The sequence below is a fragment of the Mercurialis annua genome, linkage group LG8 (assembly GCF_937616625.2).
Source record: "Mercurialis annua linkage group LG8, ddMerAnnu1.2, whole genome shotgun sequence".
Lineage (NCBI taxonomy): Eukaryota > Viridiplantae > Streptophyta > Magnoliopsida > Malpighiales > Euphorbiaceae > Mercurialis > Mercurialis annua.
Window position 1 is genome coordinate 28,131,079 of NC_065577.1, and position 25,331 is coordinate 28,156,409.

General features: G+C 37.3%; 1 non-coding gene across 1 annotated transcript; it reads left to right on the forward strand.

Moving 5' to 3' along the window:
- Nucleotides 1-18,156: 18,156 nt before the first annotated feature.
- On the forward strand, nt 18,157-18,264 carry LOC126662412 (small nucleolar RNA R71). Its single transcript, XR_007635787.1, has one exon. It is a non-coding gene; the product is annotated as a small nucleolar RNA R71 (small nucleolar RNA).
- The last annotated feature ends 7,067 nt before the right edge of the window (nt 18,265-25,331 follow it).

Below are 25,331 nucleotides of genomic sequence, written 5' to 3' on the forward strand. Positions count from 1 at the left end.
TAAATTTTTTTATATATAACAAATTAATCCCCAAATCTATTTTTTAATAAAAACATTAAATTTTTAACAATAAAAAATTAAAAAAATTTAAATTTTTTTATAGACCCGTGGGTCCTCAAGGTCTGTTCTTGAAGAAGCCCAACAAACTCTAACCCATACAACCCTAACCAATCATCTAGCAATCATACAAAGCAATCATAATAACCCCTATACTAGGAGTTTAGCTACTCATAATTAAACTTGAAGCAATAACTAAGCAAATATAATTCTAAATCGTACCTCGCATGCGACCCGTTTTCAGAAGACACCGTTAAAACATTTTTCCGTTTAACGTAGAAGCAATTCTGAAAATATTCATATAAGCGAAATCACGTTTTTCAGAAATGCTGGTTGAATAACCCTAGTTATTCTAACCCACGCCAAATTCTGAAAACCGAAGCGGTGGTCTAGGGACTTAGCTCACATTGCCTTGCCTCACAGGCAGCCCTGTCTCAAACCACACATCTAAATAATATGTTTAATAAAATACATCGAACACTTTCCATTTCAAAGCTTTATATTTAACATATTAAAAACTTGCACAGCAGGCACACAAACATAAGGCCAGCAGAACTTAAACCAATGTCTTTGCAGACCAAAGACACAAAGCCTGGCCTATCCGCATTGGGACACAACTAAACACCATATGCCAAATATGTAGCCACCTAGTATAGATAAACAAAGTCAGGTTCCTATCAGAGTATATCAACAGGGGAACCCTGACGTATCCACTGACATAGCACTCCTATACACACTACTGCAGCATCTAAGAGTTTAAAGTGTTATTTACATATTGACAATGAAAAGCTTCCCTGACAGAGAAAGGTGGAAGTTCGACCAGACCCGATAGCTAGGTATCTAAAAAATAATAAATAACAACGGAGTCATAAATATAAATATTTCTGAGTGAGTAGATAGGTTTACAATTAAATACAAAAATTGCATATAGTTAAAACATCGGTATATAAAAAATACTACCAGTCCTCGATCCAAATGAAACCCTAGTCCTGTTACGTTATGATACTATCATATATAATACATATGTTTAGATCTTGTTTAATACAGGATGAGCTGTATACCTGTGTATCACAGCCATCTTAACTTTGTATAGGGTTGCTGGGCTGGAAACTTAGTCACTGCCACCTCAGGACTACCCATTAGGTTTAAGTCGCTTTGCAAGCATCTGCCTTCAAAACCTAACCTCAACATATATGCTTACAATATTTATCTCTCATCTAGTTTATTAACATCGGTTTCATACTTAGTGCGATTTCTGTATTTAAAAACAGTTGAATACTAATATTCAAAAGTAAACAAATGAACTCACAGACACCGCTAGGTCTGATACTTAATCCTGTGGTAAGTGTGTTAAACTCCTGTGGTCGAGGTCAGACTGCTGGCTGACTGGTCGGACTAAACACACAAAGCAAACAGGATAAAACACATCAATGTATGTTTTCTATATAATTTCTATGTCCACAAACCCAGTTCTTGGTGAAACATATAATCATTTAAACACATAGCACGTATGGTCTCTTTTCTTTTAAAATCATATTGTAAATTCTCATTTTGAGAAAACGTGAAAACTTCTCTCTAAAAGTTATTTTAGGTATAGAAATATCTAAAGAATACCATTTATAGTAAAGACTTAATTGTCAAAATAATTCTCAGTCATATACTAGGTATTTAGTAAAACCGTTTGCTAAATCTTTAAAACCGTCTAAACATTGACTTTAACTCTATTAAAGTCTATTATAAACGTTTTACTATACTTTTAAAACGTCGTTTTAAAATATCTCACTTTGGTTTAAAAATATTTATTTAAAATGTTTTAGGTTCGGTCGGAAAACACCTCGGGTTACTAGGCGAAAGTACGTCAGAATCGCCCCCGGAAAGTCCCCCAAAGCCCGAAGAAAAACGACCCCCGAATGCTCGTTGGGGCAGCTGTGCGCCCGCACGGGAGCACTGTGCGGTCGCACAACATTTTATTGCTGTGCGCCCGCACACCGTGCTGTGCGGTCACACAGCGGGCTGCGCGTATCTATTCCGGGACCTCCCGTCCTGCTTATGTCACGACCCAAATCCGAGGGTCACGATCGGCGCTAGGGAATGGGAGTGGTTGCTCCGAAACCCGTAGAAAGCCTAAAAACCTTTGTAAATTTTTCGCGTTTTAAAGCATAAAAAGGTTTGCAACCTCGTTGCAGAAATACTTTAACACCTTTATCAAAAACGCGATCGCAATTCAAGATCATATATCACATATGATCTGTTTTCAGAAAATATCGTTAAAACCTTTTCTTGTTTAATGAAAACACATTTCTGAAAACTGGGTTCGTAAAACCCGATTGTATTTAAAGAAACCAGAGCGCAAACATCAATCTCAGTTGACGCACCTGCTCTGTTTCTAATACAATCCTAAAATACTAAACACATGAAACCAGTGTATCACTTAAACACCTGGTCCTAGCATTTTAAAAAACACGCAGCTTTTCAATCATATACATATACAGTAGTTCAAATCAGAGTATATCAAAATAAGTTTGAACTGCTGTAAATAAAAAGACAGACTTCCCAGTACCCGACTACTTGCAGCTCTAGAGATGTGGTTGACATTGACTTCCATAATAATTGTGGAAGTCCGACCTTGTACTTGATAACCTGAAAGATGAATATTGGGGAGGGTCAGAAATATAAATATTTCTGAGTGAGTCTACAATTTACAATTAAATATTCAAATCGCAAATACATAAAACATTTGTGTATGTAAAATATTACCAATTAGTCGATCCAGATGAAACCCTACAAGGTAGACTATTGTATGGGTCTCAACCTACACAACATGGACCTTAGACCGTGAACTGAATCACTGCCGTCTAAGTCTGGTATCTGGACCGTAATTGTGAAACTGCCATCACAGTATTGCCTGTGACCGTAACCGTTACTGCCGTCTCAGACTGTTAAGTCAGGGTCGCTAGCACTTCCAACGCCCAATGACATTAACTGACCTCTATGTCAGACACAATCTCGTATCTATCGTAATACTGGTGATCACAGAGTCCTATTGAAAACCAATAGGAAGTTTGTTCCAATGGATCTTTCATGGTTAATTATACTAGTGCGATTTGTTATTTAAAAACAATTTAAATATAAATATTCAAAAGTAAAAATCACAAAATAAAACTCACAGTACTGTCGTCCCCATTTTTTTAAAAACGTAAGCTCCAAGCAAACTTGTCAGTCAAACACGTTGGTGTTTGGCTCACTAGATCGACCACTCGTCGGATCTAATTAAAATTCAAATGTCAAAACACATTAGACATTGAATTTTAACTCTAGTCCTATCGTATAAACGATATACTCAATAAACAAACTCTGACACTATAAATATCGCATATAAACTAATCTCAATATTGAACTTCTCGTTCAATATATAATACCAATCTTGGTATGGACTTATAGTCCTTTTAACATTAATCACTTTGATTAACGTAGGACTTTATTAAAACATCACATTGTTTTAATAAACCAACTATCCTCAAACGTCTAGGTTCTTTTTAACCTTTTAAACGTATTAGCTAACGTTTCAGAAGTCCCTTGAATTAACAATCGAGTATACAACTCGAACTAGGATGAAAACGTCCAAATACCGGACCTCCGACTCGCTTAGGTGCCTGTGCGTTCGCACAGCCCTGGCTGTGCGCTCGCACAGCCTTTCCCTGGGCTATGCGCCTGCACAGCTAGCCTGTGCGCCCGCACAGCGCTTTGGCTGTGCGTGTGCACAGCCACGGGGATACTCCCCGGGCCAAATCCGACATGTTTCCGATGCTCCGGAACATTCAAAAATATTAATTCAACACTCTACTACACAATCCAATTCAATTCTATAATTAAAACGTTGAATCGATACGCATACGATCGATTCAATATGTTTACCATTAAATATCGAATATATAATAATTATATATCGAAATAAACTTCGTATACGAGATTAATACCTCGATTACTTGATTAATCGTCGAAAAAACGGAGTCGAAATCGCGAAATGGATCGCGCCACGGCAGAACCTAATTTCCCGCCAACCTCGCCTCTGCTTGCTAAGAAAGCAGGCCCCTCATTTCATTCTGCCAAATGAAATAAACGTCCCCCCCCTCTCTTCTAGGAAATTTGATTGGCTAAAGTATCATTTGATACTAGCTCAATCATGCACTTTAACTCTAATTTTAATTAGTCGTCTGTAGTCGAAACGGAGACTAATTCCAAATTTTACGAAACTTTACCCAAAAATCCAATAAAATATAAAACGAATAAAAATATAATTTTTATTCGCATCCGATTTATATTTTATTTTTAATAAATCCCGAAAGATTTATTAGGTCCAAATCAGTCCCGCTTGAATAAAATTATTATGTCCAAATTTTATAAATATTTGACGGTAGCTTCGTCAAATTATGTCATGAATATTAACATCAAAATTATTCACTTGGGACTTATAAATTATTTTATTTTAATTTGGACTAGTAAATTATATTTAATTCTTTAATAACTGAAAACTAATTGAAGTAAAAGTTTAGGGATCAAAAGAAATATTTTTCCTTTACTTGGCGCCCAAATCAACCGCCTCTCCTTTTCTATTTTTTTTTCTTTTTCTTTTATTTAATATATATATATTTATATATATCTTAACTTATATTCGTCCATAACTCGTTGAACTTTCCGAGTTTCGACATTTTAATTTCGGAGTTTTGTCCAAAATCTTAAACTCTCCATTTAGAGTGGTACATTGATATATTAATCATCAATATATCAACGCTAAAGAGTATTCTCAAATTTATTACTCACGTTCACACTCGTTTATTAAAATTTTAATTCCCGATTTAAATTTTAAACTCATATTATTACGATATTCTTTTACGGATACGTATAAATTAAATTTACGTTTAAATTTAATTTACGTATTCTGAATTTATTAAATCACTTCCCGTGATTTAATTTAAAAACCTTAAATAGTCAAACCTTATTATTACCATTTGACTATTAAACTTAGTTTTTCCGAATATTTTTCTTAATATTCGAAACCTCAAAATATTATTTTTAATATTTTGATTACTCCAATTTGACCTCATGGCATATTCTAATTACTTAAAATTACGGGGTATTAAATCTTAATTAGTTCGAAACACTATTTTAACATCCAAAATCACGTATACACAATCCAAAATCAATTCGGTTGTTTAAAATGATTATTCGATACGGTAACTGTTTATAAACGAGCTTATATTCGAAATAAACGTTTAATCCGGATATAATACCTTGATTACGTAAGTAATTTTCGAAGAAATGAAGTTAAAATCGAGGAACGGATCGAACGGCCGAAACCCTAGTTCGTCCCACGTCTGGGAGCTAAGCAGCTTTTCCTTTTGAAAAGGAAATGAAAATAAGGCTTCTACTTCTAATTCCTTTCATTCAACATATATATATATACTTAATGGATAAAGTGCGATTTAGTACTAGCTCAATCATGCATTTTAAACCAACTTTTAAACTAGTCGTTCGTAACTCAAACGGAAACAACTTCCGAATTTTGTGAAAATTTTACTAAAAATCAAATAAAATATGAAAAAAATAAAATATAAATTTTATTCCCATCCGACTTTTATTTTATTCTTAATAAATCATTGGTCGATTTATTAAGCGCATTGATAGCGCCTGATAAAATTTATACTTCCAAATTTTATCAAATTTCATGATAACCTTTTTTAAAATATTTCGTGAGTATTAGTGTCAAAATAGCATCCAATTCATAATTCCATATTGTCCCCGTTAACTATATAGTTAATCAAATTTAAATTCTAAAAATTTAAATTTGCAATCCTATAGCCATAATAAAAATTTAGGGACACTTGTAAATTAAATTTATCCTTAAATTTAATTTACCTACTTCCCTCTAATAAATTATTAGACACGTGCTTATATTTTTATTCCTTAAATTTTCGGGTTATTACAGATGAGATGGATTCACTATAGTCCAATAGAGACATGGCATTTGACTAATATGCCTCTCGTTTGCAAAACAATATATTGTAAATGGAAGTTGAAAAAGAAATTGAATCCTTATGGCATAGTTGACAAATATAAAACTCGACTTGTAGCAAAGGTTATAGACAGTGTGAAAACGTTGGTTTCTTTGATACCTATTCACCTGTTACTAGAATAACATCCATTAGAGTGCTAATTTCGATCGCTGCACTGTATGATTTGGTTGTACACCAGATGGATGTTAAGACTACCTTTTTAAACGGTGACTTGGAGGAAGAAATTTACATGGATCAACCGAAAGGTTTTGTGATACATGGTCAGGAACATAAGGTGTGCAAGTTAGATAAATTTTTGTATGGTATAAAACAAGCACCTAAGCAATGGCATGAGAAATTTGATAATCTTGTCATCTCAAATGGTTTTAAAGTGAATGAAACTGACAAATGTATTTACTACAAATATGAAAAGGAACTTTGTACTTACATATGTCTATATGTAGATGACTTGTTGATGTGTGGATCAATGTTGTGAATGCTGTGAAATTAATGTTGAGTGCCAACTTTGATATGAAAGATCTAGGAGAAGCGAATGTCATTCTTGGCATAAAGATTACTAGATCTGAAAAAAGGAATTTCTTTAGATCAATCTCACTACGTTGAGAAGATTCTTAAGAAATATAATTACTTTGACTGTAAACCTGCGTGTACACCATATGATCCAAGTGTAAAATTATTCAAGAACACTGGTGATAGCATACGACAGTCTGAGTATGCGAGCATCATTGGCAGCTTTGATATGCCACTGATTGTAATAGACCTGACATGCATATGTCGTTGGATTACTATGCAAGTTTACTAGTAGACCAACATTGAGCATTGGCATGCTATTTAAATGGTTATGAGATACCTTAAAAGAACCATGAATTGTGGTTTACGTTATCAGAAGCATCCCGCTGTACTTGAAGGATATAGTGATGCAGATTGGAATACTTTGTCTTATGATTCCAAAGCTACGAGCGGTTATATTTTTAGTATATTAGAGGAGCTATTTCTTGAAAATTAAAGAAACAGATGATTTTGGCTCAATCTACGATGGAGTCAGAAATGATAGCATTGTTGCTACTAGTGAAGAAGCAGGATGGCTAAGAAGCCTGCTAGCTAAGATTCTCTTGTGGGAAAGACTGATACCAGCTGTGTTGATCCATTGCGATAGTACCGCGACTATTGCAAAAATTGAGAACCGTTATTATAACGGTAAGAAACGATAGATACGTCGTAAGCACAACACTATTAGAGAATTCATTCATCTCAACAGGAGCTGTTAGAGTGGATCATGTACGCACTGATGATAACTTAGCAAATCCTTTGACGAAAGGATTAGCTAGAGAAAAAGTCCATAAAACTTCAAAAGGAATGAGACTATTGCCTATAGAATGAATCTGTCACGACCCGAATTCCACCCTGATCCAAGTCACGACCGGCACTAAAAAATGGGAATGGTTGTTCCGAAACCCGTAGCAAGCCTAAAACCTCTAGAAATTTTTCGCAAATATTATTAGTGGATCGCACCTCGCGTACGATCCGTTTTCAGAAAACACCGTTAAAACCTTTATCGTTTAACACAAACACAATTCTGAAATATACATATAAGCGAAATATGGTTTCAGAAGTACTGGTTGGATAACCTTGTTATCTCAACCCTCGCTTCCTTCTGAAAACCTGGCGTGGTGATCACTGGAAACCAGGAACTTATCTTTCGCTTGCCTTAACACACAGGCAGCCCTGTTCCCAACCACACGCCACTGTTAATATGTTTAATAAAATAAGCGGACACCTTGCGTCTCACAATGGTGGTATTAAACATATTAAAATACACAGCGGACCGGTTATACATAGCCGGCGTATATAAAACATATTATTTTGGACCCTCACAAAAACACATGAGGCCGACCCGGTAACTAGACACAATATGTCACTAAGCAGTGTTGAGCAAAAACCCAACTCGTAATACTCGGTAAATACGAGGTCGAACCCACAAGGAGTGAATTAGGAGCAATTGATGAGAATGAATTTTAGTTATGATTCAATTCGTTTAGCAAAACACAAATGGTTGAAGTTTCAAGTAAGATTAACAACTAAATAGGCACTAATCAACTAAACAATTAAACTAACAATTCAAGCAACTATAATAATAACGAGTTTAATCAATAAGTAAAAGGTGTTTAGGGGTTGAAATTATTCCTAGGTCATGCATACATAGTAATGGATGAATTGGTATCTAGCAAGGGCCGAGTTGTGCCTAGCGCACCGTTCCCGCTCTCTCGAGACTCTAAGAACGACAAAATCAATAATCAACTAATCAATTAATGCCTAACTCACTCTCGTGATACAAAACAAAACCAATTACCCAACATCAATTAATCAACAAACTCAAGGTCACCTAAATCCTAATCCACTCTCGTGGTATTACAATCTAGGCTTCTAATTCCAAAGTCTATTCACCTAACCATTTCTCAATGAGTCAAGCAAACACTAAATCATGCATTAGATAGCTAAGCTAACACAAGCATTAGAAACTGGAATTAGAACAAGCATTTAACCAATCAAACATACCAATTAACACAACCATGAAGGAAATCATCTCAACCCCCAAACATGGGGGATTAGCTACACATACCAAGAGCTAAATTAACAAAATTATAAATGGAAGACATGGTTAAAGAGTACTTACAATAAGATGGAAAACCCACAAATAAGAGTTGCAATAGAAAATAAAACTTGTTCATCCAATAAAGCTTCAAAGATCTCAACAATGGTGGAAATATAAAAAATCTGGAAATTCTATTGAAGAAGAAAAGGACTAAACTTAGGGATTTCTAAAATTAGGAGAAGATTCAAAAGTACACTAATAGAATAAAGTCTAGGGAAATCTCTTTAACCTAAAATAGAGGTAAGGTTGCTTTTATAGTACTTACAAAAGAAGGAAAAAGACAAACATTCATTTACACATGTTGGGCCCAAAAATGGCAAATTAATCAAGCCTTGTTGCACTTTTAAATCAGAATTCCCCTCTCCAGCAAGTCCAAGCTCGAATCGAGCTCCTTGGGTTAAATGAGGAGCTCGATTCGAGCAGCCTTTTTCTGCTCCGAATCGCGATCTTCAAACCTTCGTAACTCGGTGTAGAAATGTCCGATTGAGTCGATTCTTGAACCGTTGGAAATCTTAGGACGTCTACTTTAACTTTCATGAAGATCACTAGTTCATTTGAAGCTTCTAGCTAGTCCAAATTGGTCAAATAGTGCACTGGGGTCAGCTTTTTAGATTTGCAAATGAGCTTCCGCAGCGCTTTTGTCGTCTTTTTCAACTTTTGCACCAAAATGCTTCCGCAATGCTCCTAAGTACATGAAATACTAAAACACGTAATAAGGCATTCGAATTACCATAAAACCGTGATAAAACGTTATAAAAGCATGCGGAAACGACACTGTGGATAGGAGTAAAATACTCCTATCAAACCTCCTCACACTAAATCTTTGCTTGTCCCCAAGCAAGAAATGAACTTAGGCAAATCAAAAGGTAACTAACCATGGCGATCTCAAACAAGTATCAACAAATGAACTCCTATTCAACAATGGCTCAAATGATATTGTCTAAAGTCAACAACCGCTAATGATGCACACAAGAGATGAATGCACTTTTAATGACAAAATGTGATGACAATTAGACTACACTTGCATTGGCTTAAGGTTCTTGTTGAACAAATCAAGTCATTAAGATCATCTAAGGGACATGCACTACTTGGTCAAGTGATAAGAGGGCAATTAAGGAATAGCAAACATAGGCATCAATTAAAAGCATATTAATTCTCACAAGATTCACTCTAACACACAAGTGTTTGAGGGCACACAATTAGGCTCAAGAAAAATGCTAATTCACCATAGGCTTGCTTTTAGTCCGATTCTCCCCTACTTAGTTCGGTAATCAATTGCTATCATATGGTCTTTTGAATGGGTTGTAACATGGCTAGGGGTTAGGGGGTAGGTAAAGAGGGATATTTTGGCTACAAAAATTGACTTGACAACTAGATATTTGTTCACATTTATTTGTCTAACTTGGAATTTTCTTGCACATTTGAACTTCATCTTGATTTTCATGCCTTTTATTCAACTTTTCTTTTTACTCTTTTTTTTTCTTTTCTTGATCTTTCTTTATTCTTTCTTTCTTTTCTTTAGGCACATAATTACTTCTTTGCTCATGCTTTTCCTATTCTTCAAGTTAGACAAACTTCTTAATAGTTAAGAGTCATTCAAGTCACATTTTTGGGGTATTTTCAAAGGGTAAATTGTTGAAGGGATGGTGTGTTAACATGTGTTACAATTTGAAAGAAATGGTTTAAGGCTCAAAGGGGTGACCTAGTGGTAAGGGTAGGCTTTTTAAGTGGTCTTAAACAAAATGGTGATCCTAATTCCATAATCATTTAGCAATCGACACTCAACTATATAGTCTTAAATGGACACCAAGCAAGTTCTAGGAATGTAACTACACAACACACAAGAATTATAATCGAGGCTCAACATATTAGAAAAGAATGTGGTGCTATGCACTTATTTAATTCCTATGTTCTCACGCCAATCATGCCCAATTTTATTCACAAATGACACAAAATTTTCAAAAATTTGCACATCATGCATCCATATCCCAAAACAACTATCATGCTCACAATTGTTTTCACCAAAGAACATTTTCACCCAATTTCCATCAAAATTTGTCACATAAAAGTATTTTCATCAATCAATCATCCTTGGAAGTTGTTTAAATTAGACAAAAACATTCATGCCAATAAAGATCGGGAGATGTCACAAGTTGATAAATTTCCAAATTCCGCCACAATCACAAACATTCAAAACATTTACTATCATGCTTAGAACAAAGATTTAGCGGAGGCGACTCGACAACTAGACCACTAACACAACTAAACAACAAAACAAAATAAAACACACTAAAGCATAAAACAAGATAAATTTCAACTAACGACATACAATTGACTAACCCTCCTCACACTATTTCGAACTTAGTCCCTAAGCAAGAAATATAAAGAAAAATTGTATGAGTTGAGTTAGAGAAATGCAAATCTTATTTTAGTCGAATTCCGGTGGTTCAGGCGATGGAGTTGGATATGGATAGGTCGGCCCCCTTGGGCATTGAAATAGGCACGTAATTTCTCCTCGTGACGCTTTTGTCGACCATGAAGCCTCTTTTGGCGATATTCCATACGTGCCCACATCTTGCGTTGATCTTCCATGAATCGGAGTTGGGCGGCCTCAAAATCATTCCTTGCATCCTCATTAGGAGCCGGTGGTTTCCATTGTACCCCTTCCGGGACATTTTGATTCTCGACACTAGTGCCGGCCGCATGTTTGTCTTTCCTCCTCACCGGCTCTTTAGCTCGCCTCGGCTCTACCTCTTGCCTTGGTGATGCGCACAATCTAGGCGGGATTGGTTCGCCGGGATGTCCTTCCACCCAATTATCGTGCTTGTACTTTCCCACAACTCTTTCCTTCCTTACATACCCTCCGATACTCAAGTGATCCATGTCTATCATTCGTGGCGGTTGAATTTGATACTTGCTTTCATCAAATTCCGGATCTTTTCTTGCCAAAAACAACACCAACCATCCGAAACCTTTCTTATTTTGAACTCTAGGAGTCTCTTGGAGCAACTTCATCAAGCGGTATGCCAAATGCACTTGTTTGTCCGGTTCCGTTGGGTGATCCAAAGCTTGCAAAAGGAATAAATCCGACTTCGCTATTTTGTTATGCTCATGGCGTCCATAAAAGGTGTGGCCATACCACTTGAGCAAGACTATGGTAGAAATATCTCGGACCTCTTTCAACTTGGAGACGTGTGAGTCGTAGCTCGGTTTGCCCGATGCCATGTTCCATACCTCGCTTGCTTCAAAAGCACCCATTTCCGGGAACTCTTTCAATCCCTCATCATTCAATGCAAAATCTTGAAACAAGTTTTCCATGGTATATTCCCGCTCCTTGCCATCCAACCGAAATGTAATAGAAGTATCGTTGTTTGGTGCAAGAGTGGTGAAGAATTCAAATGTGAGTGCCTCGCATTGATCGTGCGGTATCCTTATCAACTTGTCAAGAAAAAGGAATTGAATATCCCCCTCCAACTTCTCATGAATGCCCAATTTCTTCATAGTCTCCCAAAAAATAGCATAAGCATCGGTGACACCCAATTTTGAAAGCTTTTCATAGCGTTCCCCCTCTCTAACCGAACGGATTTCGAAGGGTGCCTTGTATTTCCTTGTGAGAGATCCCGGAGTGTTTACTCCTACTACTCTAGCCCCGGAGGCGGTCGTTTTCTTTGAAGAACGGATAGGTTGTGGTGGTAGATCTTCTTGAAATTCTTGCTCACTAGGAGGTATGGATTTTTGCTTGGAGGCTCGGCTTGCTCTTGTATTCCGGGACATTATAGAGGAAGGAAAAGGGTGTTTGGAAGTGTGTTTAGTTTTGAGTTTGGCTTTAGTATGGTGGAGATAGAGCTTGGAGAATATTTGCTGGAAGAAAGAGAATGGAGTTCTTGGCTATGGAGTTTTTGATAATTGTGGAAAACAATTTGGAGAAGAAGAAGTGTTGGAGTTCTTTTTGTGGTAAAATTTCAAAAGTAGGAGAGGGAAGGCTAAGATCTTGCCATGTCATTGATCCTTGTAGAGTGTGTTTCTAGTTGAAGGGTCAAGATTAGAGCCACCTCATCAATCCAAGAGTGTTTCAAAACAACCAATAGGAACATTTTAAAAAAAATTGCACTTCTCTTCATTAAAGGGGGGAGCTCGAATCGAGCTCCCCCTTCTAAAAGCCATGCTCGAATCGAGCATGGTCTTGGCCCAGCCATGCTCGATTCGATCATGGACTTTGGCAAGCCATGCTCGAATCGAGCATGGCAATCTGGTTACCCAGATTGCCATGCTCGATTCGAGCATGGTCCTTTTCAAGACCATGCTTGAATCGAGCTCCCATTTTATGAGGGAGACTTCGATTTGAGCCTTTCCATCCAACCTACACACCAAAATTCAACACACCGGCGTTATCTTGAACAAAAAGATGAAAAAAATTAACAACTATGAACACTCTAAGCAATCTAAGACATAAAAAAAAAACAAAAAAAAACATGAAATCGAACCTCTTGGGAATGCCTCCCAAGTGCGCTTGTTTAAAGTCGAAAGCTCGACCGTTGCACGGTGGAATCATGTAGGAGTTGTGAAAGATATCTCATCTTCCACCCGATTCGTCAAGGGTCCAAGATACGGTTTACACCAGTGGCCATTAACCTTGAAAGTTTCACCCTTCGAATTCTCCAATTCCACCGCACCGTGATTCGCCACATTCCGGATTTTGAATGGGCCACTCCATCGAGATTTTAATTTACCCGGAAACAATCGCTAACGTGAATTGTAAAGAAGTACAAACGAACCAACCTCTAAGACCTTTGGGGAGATGTGAGCATCATGCCATCGCTTCGTTTTCTCCTTATAGAGCTTGGCATTCTCATATGCCATGAATCAGAATTCATCTAACTCATTCAATTGAAGCAATCTCTTTTCCCCCGCCTTATTGAAGTCAAAGTTCAACTTCTTAATAGCCCAATATGCTCTATGCTCAAGCTCTAGAGGAAGATGACACGCCTTCCCATAAACAATACGGAATGGTGACATACCGAGTGGAGTTTTGTAGGCCGTCCTATATGCCCATAATGCATCATCCAATTTCAAAGACCAATCTTTTCGGGATCCATTCACCGTCTTCTCAAGAATTCGTTTTAATTCACGGTTTGAAACCTCAACCTGACCACTAGTTTGGGGGTGATAAGGTGTGGCGACCCGGTGATCCACATTGTACTTCCTCATAAGAGCTTGAAATTTCCGATAGCAAAAATGCGAACCGCCATCACTAATGACCACTCTAGGGGTCCCAAACAGATTCACTAGCCGCTTAAGAAAACTCAGCACCACTTTAGCATCTATAGTGGGCAAAGCCTCCGCTTCCACCCATTTCGAAACATAATCCACACATACCAAAATGTATTGGTTTTTGAATGATACCGGAAAAGGCCCCATGAAATCTATACCCCATACATCAAATATTTCCACTTCTTGAACCGAAGTCAAAGGCATCTCGTCTCTTTTTGAGATGTTGCCTACACGTTGACACCGATCACAATGGTCCAAAAATTCTTTGGCATCACGAAATAAGGTTGGCCAAAAGAACCCGCTCTCAAGCACTCTAGCGGCGGTTCTTGCCGAACCATAATGTCCGGTCTCATGACATTAACTCAAAATGGGCATCATCTCCCCCAAGGCCACACATCGTCTCAACATTCCATCCCAACATATTTTAAACAAGAAAGGTTCATCCCACAAGTACCTTTTAACATCGGATAAGAACTTCTTCCTTTTGTGGGATGTCAAGTCCGGAGGCATGACTCCCGATGAGAGGTAATTTGCAAAATCGGCATACCATGGTGTCTCCACTTCCCGAATCATCATAAGCGTTTCGTCCGGAAACCGCTCATTAATCTCCACACCAATAGGAATTGGTTCCGGATTCTCGAATCTCGAAAGGTGATCCGCTACCACATTCTCCGTACCTTTCTTGTCTCGGATTTCTACATCGAACTCTTGCATGAGAAGAATCCACCGAATGAGCCTTGGCTTCGCATCTTGCTTAGTGAATAGATACCGTAAAGCGGCATGATCAGTGTATATGATGCATTTCGACCCAAGCAAATATTGTCTAAACTTGTCGAGAGCAAAGACAACCGCCAACATCTCCTTTTCGGTAGTGGTATAGTTGAGTTGTGCTCCCGCCATAGTTTTACTAGCGTAGTAGATCACATGCACCCGCTTGTCCTTTCTTTGCCCCAACACGCAACCCAATGCTTGGTCACTAGCATCACACATTAGCTCAAAAGGCAAACTCCAATCCGGAGATGATATAATGGGAGCGGTCACAAGTGCCTCCTTTAGCTTCTCAAAAGCATCTTGACATTCCCTTGTGAAGTCAAACGGCGCATCTTTTACTAGCAAACTTGTCAAAGGCCGTGCAATAGACGAAAAATCCTTAATGAATCGCCGGTAAAAACCCGCGTGGCCCAAAAATGCCCGAACTCCTTTGACCGTTGTCGGAGCGACTAATTTTTCAATAACCGCCGTCTTTTCCCTATCCACTTCAATTCCCGCCTCCGATATCCTATGCCCGAGTACAATGCCTTCAACCACCATGAAATGGCACTTTTCCCAATTTAGCACCAAATTTTTCTCACATCGTGCTAAAACCCGCCTTAGATTCGCTAAACAACCATCGAACGAATCGCCAAACACGGAGAAATCGTCCATGAACACCTCCATTATATCCTCAATCATGTCGTTGAAGATTGAGGTCATACATCTTTGGAATGTGGCGGGTGCATTGCATAGTCCGAAGGGCATTCGCCGGTATGCAAAGGTACCGTAGGGGCATGTGAAGGTCGTCTTCTCTTGATCTTCCGGGAGGATTAATATTTGATTGTAACCGGAGTACCCATCAAGGAAACAATAAAACTTGTGTCCCGCTACCCTTTCTAACATTTGATCGATAAATGGTAGCGGAAAGTGATCTTTTCGGGTTACCTCGTTGAGCTTCTGATAATCGATGCATACTCGCCAACCGGTTACCGTCCTTGTGGAGATTTGCTCTCCTTTTTCACTCTCCACCATTGTCATACCTCCCTTTTTAGGAACACATTGAATGGGACTAACCCACTCACTATCCGAAATTGGATAGATTATTCCGGCGTCGAGGAGCTTGACAATCTCTTTGTGCACTACCTCCTTCATATTCGGATTTAATCTTCGTTGCCTTTGAGTCGACTTCTTTGACTCGTCTTCGAGATTAATCTTATGCATCACAATTTGAGGACTTATTCCTCGAATGTTGGAGATTTGCCAACCCATTGTTAACATGTGCTCTTTCACTACTTGCACAACCTTCCTTTCTTGATCCTTAGAGAGCTTATTTGAGATAATTATCGATAAGGTCTCATTTTCCCCAACAAAAGTATACCGGAGGTGTGGCGGAAGCGGCTTCATTTCAACCTTCGGGGGCAACTCCGAAGATGGTGGAGTCACACCATTGCTCTTGTTTAAACTTTCCGGCTTCGGTTCATCCTCTCTAGTATATTCATCATCCTCCGACTCAGAATGAAACGAAACTTGAGAGATTTGTTGAGGACAAATTTCTACCCTCTTTGCTTCGTTCAACAATTGCACATTCTCCCGGAGTTGCTCTTCCACAATCTCATCAATCACATCAATTCTCATGCAATCCTCCTCCTCGATGGCATTCCGCATCACTCTTTTCATATCAAACTCCAGACTTTCCTCATCAATTCTCAAGGTGAGCTTGCCGGCATGAACATCGATGAGAGCACGCCCGGTGTTCATAAAAGGGCGACCAAGGATCATAGGACATTCTTTATCTACCGCATAGTCTAAGATCACAAAATCCACCGGAAAGATGAATTTGTCCACTTTAACGAGTACGTCTTCCACTATCCCATACGGCTTTTTGAGAGAGTGATCGACAAGTTGCAATACCATCGAGGTGTGTTTTACCGGTTTATCACCAAACAAAGACCTAAAAAGAAACAATGACATCAAATTAATACTTGCCCCAAGATCACACAAGCAATTTATATCATTCATATTTCCTATGGTGCAAGGTATAGAAAAACTCCTTGGATCTTTAAGCTTTATCGGTAAGTTGCTTTGGATTATGGAACTACAATGCTTTGTGAGCGGTATTGTCCCACCTTGCTCCCAACTACGCTTGTTCATAATTATGTGTTTCAAGAATTTTGCATATTGGGGCATCTCCCGAAGTGCATCCGCCAAGCTTAGATTGATTTGCAATTTCTTGAAAATCTCAAGGAACTTGTGAAATTTTTCGTTCCCTTGAGCTTTCCTTAACCGGCTTGGGAATGGAACCGGTGGTACAAACGGTGGCGGCGGTGGTGGCCTCACATAGGGCTCTTCAACCTCGATAACCACTTCCTCACATTCCGTTGGTAGTTCTTGGCTTGAGCTTGCTACATCAACAATCACTTGAGGCTCATCCTCCTCAACAACATGCTTCTTCCCATTGGCTTTCTCAAAGTTTTTCCCGCTTCGGAGCTCTACCGCCTTAACTTGCTCTCTAGGGTTGTTTTCCGTAGTGGATGGCAACCCTCCTTGAGGTCTTCCTTGAAGCGAAATCGCCATTTGAGAAATTTGAGTTTCCAAATGATGGATAATAGAAGCTTGATTTTTCTCCCTTTGCTCCATTTTCTCTAACTTCTCTAGTACCTTGGAAAGCACATTTCCCTCATCCGTATTCTTTTGTGGTTGGAATCCCGGAGGGTGTTGAGGTCTACCACCATAGTTGTTTCCTTGCCCTTGATGGTTATGATAAGGGCCTTGATAAGGACCTTGTTGTTGGGGCCTATTTCCTCCTTGGAAACTAGGACCCGCTTGTTGATTTGCTTGCACATTTCCTTGGCCCTCTTGATTCCTCCATCCGAAGTTAGGATGGTTTCTCCACCCCAGATTATAGGTATTCGAGTAAGGATCATTCCCTTGGCGTTGACCTCCCACATAATTCACTTGTTCGCTCCAAGTTTGACCCGTGGCATAGCACTCATTACTTCCATGATTGAAATCTCCACAATGCTCACAACCTACTTGGACATACGCAACCGGAGCATTCCGTGGAGCCACTTGCTTCTTCAAGGCATCAACTTGACTTTGCAAAGAGGCATTCGTAGCTTTCATTGCTTCAAACTCCTTGGATTGGTCAAGCGTCATTAATGCCTTTTGAGCCGGTGGTCTTCTCCTTTCCGAGGACCAAGTGCTACTCACCATAGCCAATTTTTCAATCAACTCATTAGCCTCATCAAGCGTCTTTTGCATCAAAGAACCTCCCGCGGCCGAATCAATGGTAGATCTTGTTATCTCACCCAAACCATTATAGAATATTTGAAGCACATGCTCCCTTACAAGTCGATGATGAGGTACGTGCCTTTGGAGATCCTTGAACCTCTCCCAAGTTTCATAGAGAGATTCCCCCTCATATTGGTAATAATCAATGATGTCCTTTGTCAACTTTGCGGTTCTCCCCATCGGAAAGTACTTGTGAAGGAAAGTTTGAGCAAGATCCCGCCAATTGTGGATTGATGCATTAGGTAATGATCGAAGCCAAAAGCTAGCCTTATCTCTTAGTGAGAATGGAAACATCTGAAGCTTGATTTGATCGGCGGTGACATTATGGAGGTTGAATGTGTCCAACACTCCCAAGAACTTGGCTATGTGTTCATTCGGATCCTCACTTGGTAACCCAAAGAATTGGCACCGATTTTCTAGGAGTTGAATCGTGCTAGGCTTGATCTTAAAAGTAGCCGCGGTGACCGGTCTTGCAAAACACCCATAGGTAGCATTATCCACATCCGGGAGGAAGAAATCCCCCAAAATTTGTCTTTGTGCTTGATGGCCTTGAACTTGAGGGTGATTGTCCCCTTGTTGCTCTTGCCGATTTCTCTCATCGAGTGGAGGAGGCGGATGTTGCCTCACTCCATCGTCTTGAGGGTGATATTGCTCCTCCTCATAATTATCATCCCTATGTTCCATGATAACGGGTATACGATTCTCCCTTCTCACACTTCTTTCAAATCTCCCGAGGCTGTCTTGAAACGGTTCTAGCAGAAGATTGGCCCTTCGTGTATTGTGCATACACTATAGTCGATCTCCTACACAAACAACAACAAACAAACCACGCGTAAATCCGGAAAGAAGCAAAAACAACAAAAGTGATAAAAACAGAAAATAGAGCTAACTCGACCGAACAATGACTAATTTCAATCAATCAATAAACACTCGTCACTCCCCGGCAACGGCGCCAAAAACTTGTTAAGCAAAAACCCAACTCGTAATACTCGTTAAATACGAGGTCGAACCCACAAAGACTGAATTAGGAGCAATTGATGAGAATAAATTTTAGTTATGATTCAATTCGTTTAGCAAAACATAAATGGTTGAAGTTTCAAGTAAGATTAACAACTAAATAGGCACTAATCACCTAAACAATTAAACTAACAATTCAAGCAACTATAATAATAACGAGTTTAATCAATAAGTAAAAGGTGTCCAGGGGTTGAAATTATTCCTAGGTCATGCATACATAGTAATGGATGAATTGGTATCTAGCAAGGGCCGAGTTGTGCCTAGAGCACCGTTCCCGCTCTCTCGAGCCTCTAAGAACGACAAAATCAATAATCAAGTAATCAATTAATGCCTAACTCACTCTCGTGATACTAAACAAAACCAATTACCCAACATCAATTAATCAACAAACTCAAGGTCACCTAAATCCTAATCCACTCTCGTGGTATTACAATCTAGGCTTCTAATTCCAAAGTCTATTGACCTAACCATTTCTGAATGAGTCAATCAAACACTAAATCATGCATTAGATAGCTAAGCTAACACAAGCAATAGAAACTAGAATTAGAAAAAGCATTTAACCAATCAAACATACCAATTAACACAACCATGAAGGAAATCTTCTCAACCCCCAAACATGGGGGATTAGCTACACATACCAAGAGCTAAATTAACAAAATCATAAATGGAAGACATGGTTAAAGAGTACTTACAATAAGATGGAAAACCCACAAATAAGAGTTGCAATAGAAAATAAAACTTGTTCATCCAATAAAGCTTCAAAGATCTCAACAATGGTGGAAATATAAAAAATCTGGAAATTCTATTGAAGAAGAAAAGGACTAAACTTAGGGATTTCTAAAATTAGGAGAAGATTCAAAAGTACACTAATAGAATAAAGTCTAGGGAAATCTCTTTAACCTAAAATAGAGGTAAGGTTGCTTTTATAGTACTTACAAAAGAAGGAAAAAGACAAACATTCATTTACACATGTTGGGCCCAAAAATGGCAAATTAATCAAGCCTTGTTGCACTTTTAAATCAGAATTCCCCTCTCCAGCAAGTCCAAGCTCGAATCGAGCTCCTTGGGTTAAATGAGGAGCTCGATTCGAGCAGCCTTTTTCTGCTCCGAATCGCGATCTTAAAACCTTCGTAACTCGGTGTAGAAATGTCCGATTGAGTCGATTCTTGAACCGTTGGAAATCTTAGGACGTCTACTTTAACTTTGATGAAGATCACGAGTTCATTTGAAGCTTCTAGCTAGTCCAAATTGGTCAAATAGTGCACAGGATCAGCTTTTAAGATTTGCAAATGAGCTTCCGCAGCGCTTTTGTCGTCTTTTCCAACTTTTGCACCAAAATGCTTCCGCAATGCTCCTAAGTACCTGAAATACTAAAACACGTAATAAGGCATTCGAATTACCATAAAACCGTGATAAAACGTTATAAAAGCATGCGGAAACGACACTCTGGATAGGAGTAAAATACTCCTATCAAGCAGCCACCCTAATGGTACACACGTGCACTAGATCTTATCAGAGTATCTACAAATAGAGGACTAGTGGCACGGCTGCTGGCATATTACACTTATACTATTGCAGCATACTAAGAGTACAAAATCCTATGTACATTACCAAAGAAGAGCTTTCTTGAAGAAGGGATGTGGAAGCTCGACTGACCTTAAAGCTCGTTTCCTGAAAAATTGGGAAACAACAACGGGGTTAGAAATATAAATATTTCTGAGTGAGTAAACAATTTACAGATAAATACCAAAATCGCATTATATATAAAACAACTATATATAAAATATGACCAATTACGTCGATCCATATGAAACCCTAGTTCACACATGTCCTAACAGACACACTCATCTTACGAGCTTATGGACAACAGAATAAAGACCGTGAACTGAATCACTGCCGTCCAATTCTGTATCTTTGGTACCTGGACCGTAATCAAAAACTGCCTTCACGGTTCATTCCGCGGCCGTAACTGTATTACTGTCGTCTCAGGGTTTACCCGTGAAGTCAGGGCATTTACTCTCCCAATGACTTACACGACATGCATACCTCTATACCTCGACATAAGTACATCTAGAAATCGGTGTTGGTGATCACGCAACCCTATTGCCGCCCAATAGGTAACTCGTTCCAATGGATCTCTCTTGGCTAGTTTATACTACTGCGATTATGGATTTAAAACAGTTGAATACTGATATTCAAAAGTAAACACGTAAACTCACAGTACTACTAAGTTACTACTTAGCACCGTCGTTGGTGTGACAGACTCCCTGGAGTCCTTGTCTGACTGCTGGACAGCTAGTCGAATCAAACATACAAAACACACAATACAAACATTAATACCTATTTATGATATATAACATCAAGGTCCGGAAACCTAGATTTAGCCTAACATGTAACACATAACACGTATGGTCTTTTTCTATTTAAGAACCATTTAAACTGTTTTCATCTCAAGAAAACGTTTAGACTTCATTTTAGAAGTCATTTAGGCATAGCAATACCTAATTAAAATCACTTAATAGTATCGACTTGATTGCCAAAACAATTCACAGTCATATACTAATTATTTAGCAACATCGTTTGCTAGTTCTTTTAAACCGGTTAAACATCGATTTTAACTCTTTTAAAGTCCTTTATAAATGTTTAGCTTTACTTTTAAAATCTCATTTTAAAAGCACTTAGGTTTGGGTTGAAAACATTTCTTTAAAACATTTTAGGTTTGGTCGGAAAACATCTCGAGTTACTTGGCAAAAACCCCTCGGAATCGCCCCCCGTCAGAGTCCGACAAAGTCCCCACGTATGCGCTCGAGGAACTATCAAAGCGGGCCAGCCGCCGGCCTGTGCGGGCGCGCCGCACTCGCACAAACTGTGCGGGCGCGCTGTACTCGCACATACTGTGTGGGCGTGCCGCACACGCCGCCCCGGGAAAATCAATTCCCGGGTCGTTCCGACTAACGTCTTTTAGTTCGACACGTCCAAAAATGCAAATTTAACGTCCTATAACACATATACACAATCCAATTATAAATCAGACGTTTAAATCGATCGTTTGATGCGGTAACCGTTTATAAACGAATATATATTCGAATTATATCAAAATATATTAAAATAAACGTTTAATACAGGTTTAGTACCTCGATTACTTGAGTAATCGTCGAAGAAATGGAGTTAGAATCGAAAAACGGACGAAAAATCACCAAACCCTAATGTTCGCCGTCGCCATTGGAGCTAAGCTGCTCTTCTTTTGTTTTTGAATTGTTGAAATGGGTTATGTGTCCATTTCATTCAATTGGAATGTATATATATAGTTTTGGTTAAAGTGCCTTTTAGTACTAGCTAGCTCAATCATGCACTTTAAACCAACTTCTAAACTAGTCGTCCGTAGTCTAAACGGAAACGACTTTCAAATTTCGTGAAAATTTATCCAAAAATCTAATAAAATATAAAAGCAGTTTAACCAAAAACAGTGTAGTGAAAGCAGCATTTTGGCCTGTTTTATCTTAGGGACGCCACGGTTGGTAGTCTGTTTTGCACCACCGAGATGTGTCGCGAAACGTCTAAAAGAGAGCGACCTAGTCCGCAACTCAGCCTCATCGTGTTCAGTTCATTTATAGCAATTGTTTCAACATATACTCTTTTATTGCAAAGTCATTTTGCCAAGTCATAGATATGTGAATTAATTTAAGGGTTAATTACATATAAAATCATCTCCTTTATACGAAATCTAAAAAATAACACGACCTTTAAAACGTGTCAATTCAGGGCATCACCTTTCATTTCTTTTTAAAAACAATATGTACACATTATTAGATAAAATTTTACTGACTTGGACACCCGATTAGAGTGCCACGTATCATGCCAGGTCAGCAAAAAACGCCATTAAAATGTGCTCATGTTGTTTTTGAAAAAAAAAATGAAAGGTGGTGCCCTGAATTGCCACGTTTTAAAAGTCGTGTTACTTTTGCAATTTCATGTATCGGTACTGATTTTATATAAAATTAACCTTTAATTTAATTGACGTGTACCATTGGGGAAGCAGTTTTATCACGGCGTCACCACTCGCTATATGGAAGGACCTGATGAAAAATAAATAGAAAATGCAGGGAGATAATAAATGCATTTTTAAGTGAAGGGACTCGATGTAAGAAAAAAAAATACAAGAATTTGAAAATGGATAATGCCTATATTACTTATTAAGAATTCCATGATTTTTTTTTATCAGAGTTAAGAATCCCATGACTAAATGTTTGTTTTGGACAACGTATTCTTTGCTTGCCATCAAACCCGGTCGTAACCCTAGGTCACTAATAATACAAATAAAATTGGGATAATTAAGAGAATACCTAAATAGCAAAAATATTAGCATTTGATAACTCAAAAATCCCAACTTGATTTACCTACTCTAGCCTGTCACTTATTTATTTTTTTACTCTTTTATTTATTTTTATACTTCATTTATACTTTACATGTTTTATTTACAGCTTCTTGTTTTTCTTCTTCATCTCATTCAAAGAAAAATAACTAATAATTCAACAACTTAGTTCAAAATTTTCAGCACATAACAATTCAACAACTGATTTCTCTAATTATATTATTACTTCTTGAAAATTTATAGCGAATTTTAAATCTAATTTTCGATCCGCTCAAATTTTTAATTCGTAATCAAATTGCTTTAAATTTTATTTCGAATTCACATCTAACGATCATAATTTTCTTAAGAAAGAAAGAAAGAAAATTGCAAACTATTAACTTATTTTTTTGTGATTGAAAATCTATTAAAAACGGTTTCAAACAGTTTCAAAATATTTTTTAAACATAGTAATGCAACCGTGTTTTTTAAGTTTATACAATGGTTGCAAACAGTTTACAAAAAGGTTTCAAACGATTTACAAAATATTTTAAACAGTTTCAAACAGTTTACAAAAATTTCAAACAATTTATAAAGGTTTTAAACAGTTTATAAAGGTTTTAAACAATTTCAAATATATTACAAAAATTTCAAAATTCTTTATAACGGTTTTTATAACACAATTTATAAAAGAGTTTCAAACACTTTACAATGGTTTGAAAGAGTTAAGAAAGGTTTTAAACGGTTTCTAAAAACAAATTGAAACAGTCTCTAAAAATATTTTTAAATAGTTTATAAAGGTTTCAAACAGTTTACAAAAATTTCAAACAGTTTACAAAAGTTTCAAATAATTTACAACGGTTTCAAACAGTTTCAAAAAGAACAGTTTCAAATAAATTACAGAATTTTCACAACAGTCTATAAATGTTTTTAAAATACAGTTTATAAAAGGGTTTAAAAACGGTTTATAAAATTTTTTGAAACAGTTTCAAACAAATTCTAAAAACACAATTTGCAATGTTTATCTAATATATTTAGAAAACAGTTTCAAACAGTTTATAATGGTTGCGAATATATGAACAAAATTAACAATTAACATATAAAAAAATATAAAGAGCAGGAAGAAGAAAATCAGAAATAAAAGGATAAGGTGATAGCGATGCTAGATTGTTTGTGTTATATATCGAAAGTATTTGATGAGTTATATAATTTTTAAATAAAATCTGTTAAAAAATTCTATAAAAATGGAAGGAAAAAAAGAAGAAAAAAGTAACAGAAAGTAGAAGAAGAAGAAGAAGAAGGAGGAGGAAAGAGAAAAGAAAGAGCGAAAAAAGGTAAAAGAGAAAGAGAAAAGAGAAAAAAGAGAGAATAAGTTGTGCATGTGCTTAAAAAAAAATGCTATTAAGTTTATATTTGATTGGGAATATAACTAAAAACAGTAAAAAAATAAAGTAAAAAAATAAATTTTTAAAAATGAGATATTGAGTGCAAATAAAATTAAAGAGTATTTTTTTGTAAATTCCTCAATAAAATTTTAATATCTTTATATACAGTCGACCCTCTAATAGTTAATGTTCTATAAATTAATAATTCTAATAATTAATAGAAAATTAAGAGAACCAACTTCGTTCCACGTCAACAATAATGCCAACAAAGGGCTTCAAATCTTAACAGCTTGCTCTTTGAAATCCAATGTGATTCCGGTTCCATCTTTATTATAATTACCTTAATCTCTTAAAGATATTCAATTTTTTTGATTTTTTTATAGCTACATTTTTTAAAATCTTCAATTTTAGTTTATTTTTTAATTTTCACATTCAATTGTAACTAATTGTTCAAATTGAAGCGGGAAAAAATTTAAACAACA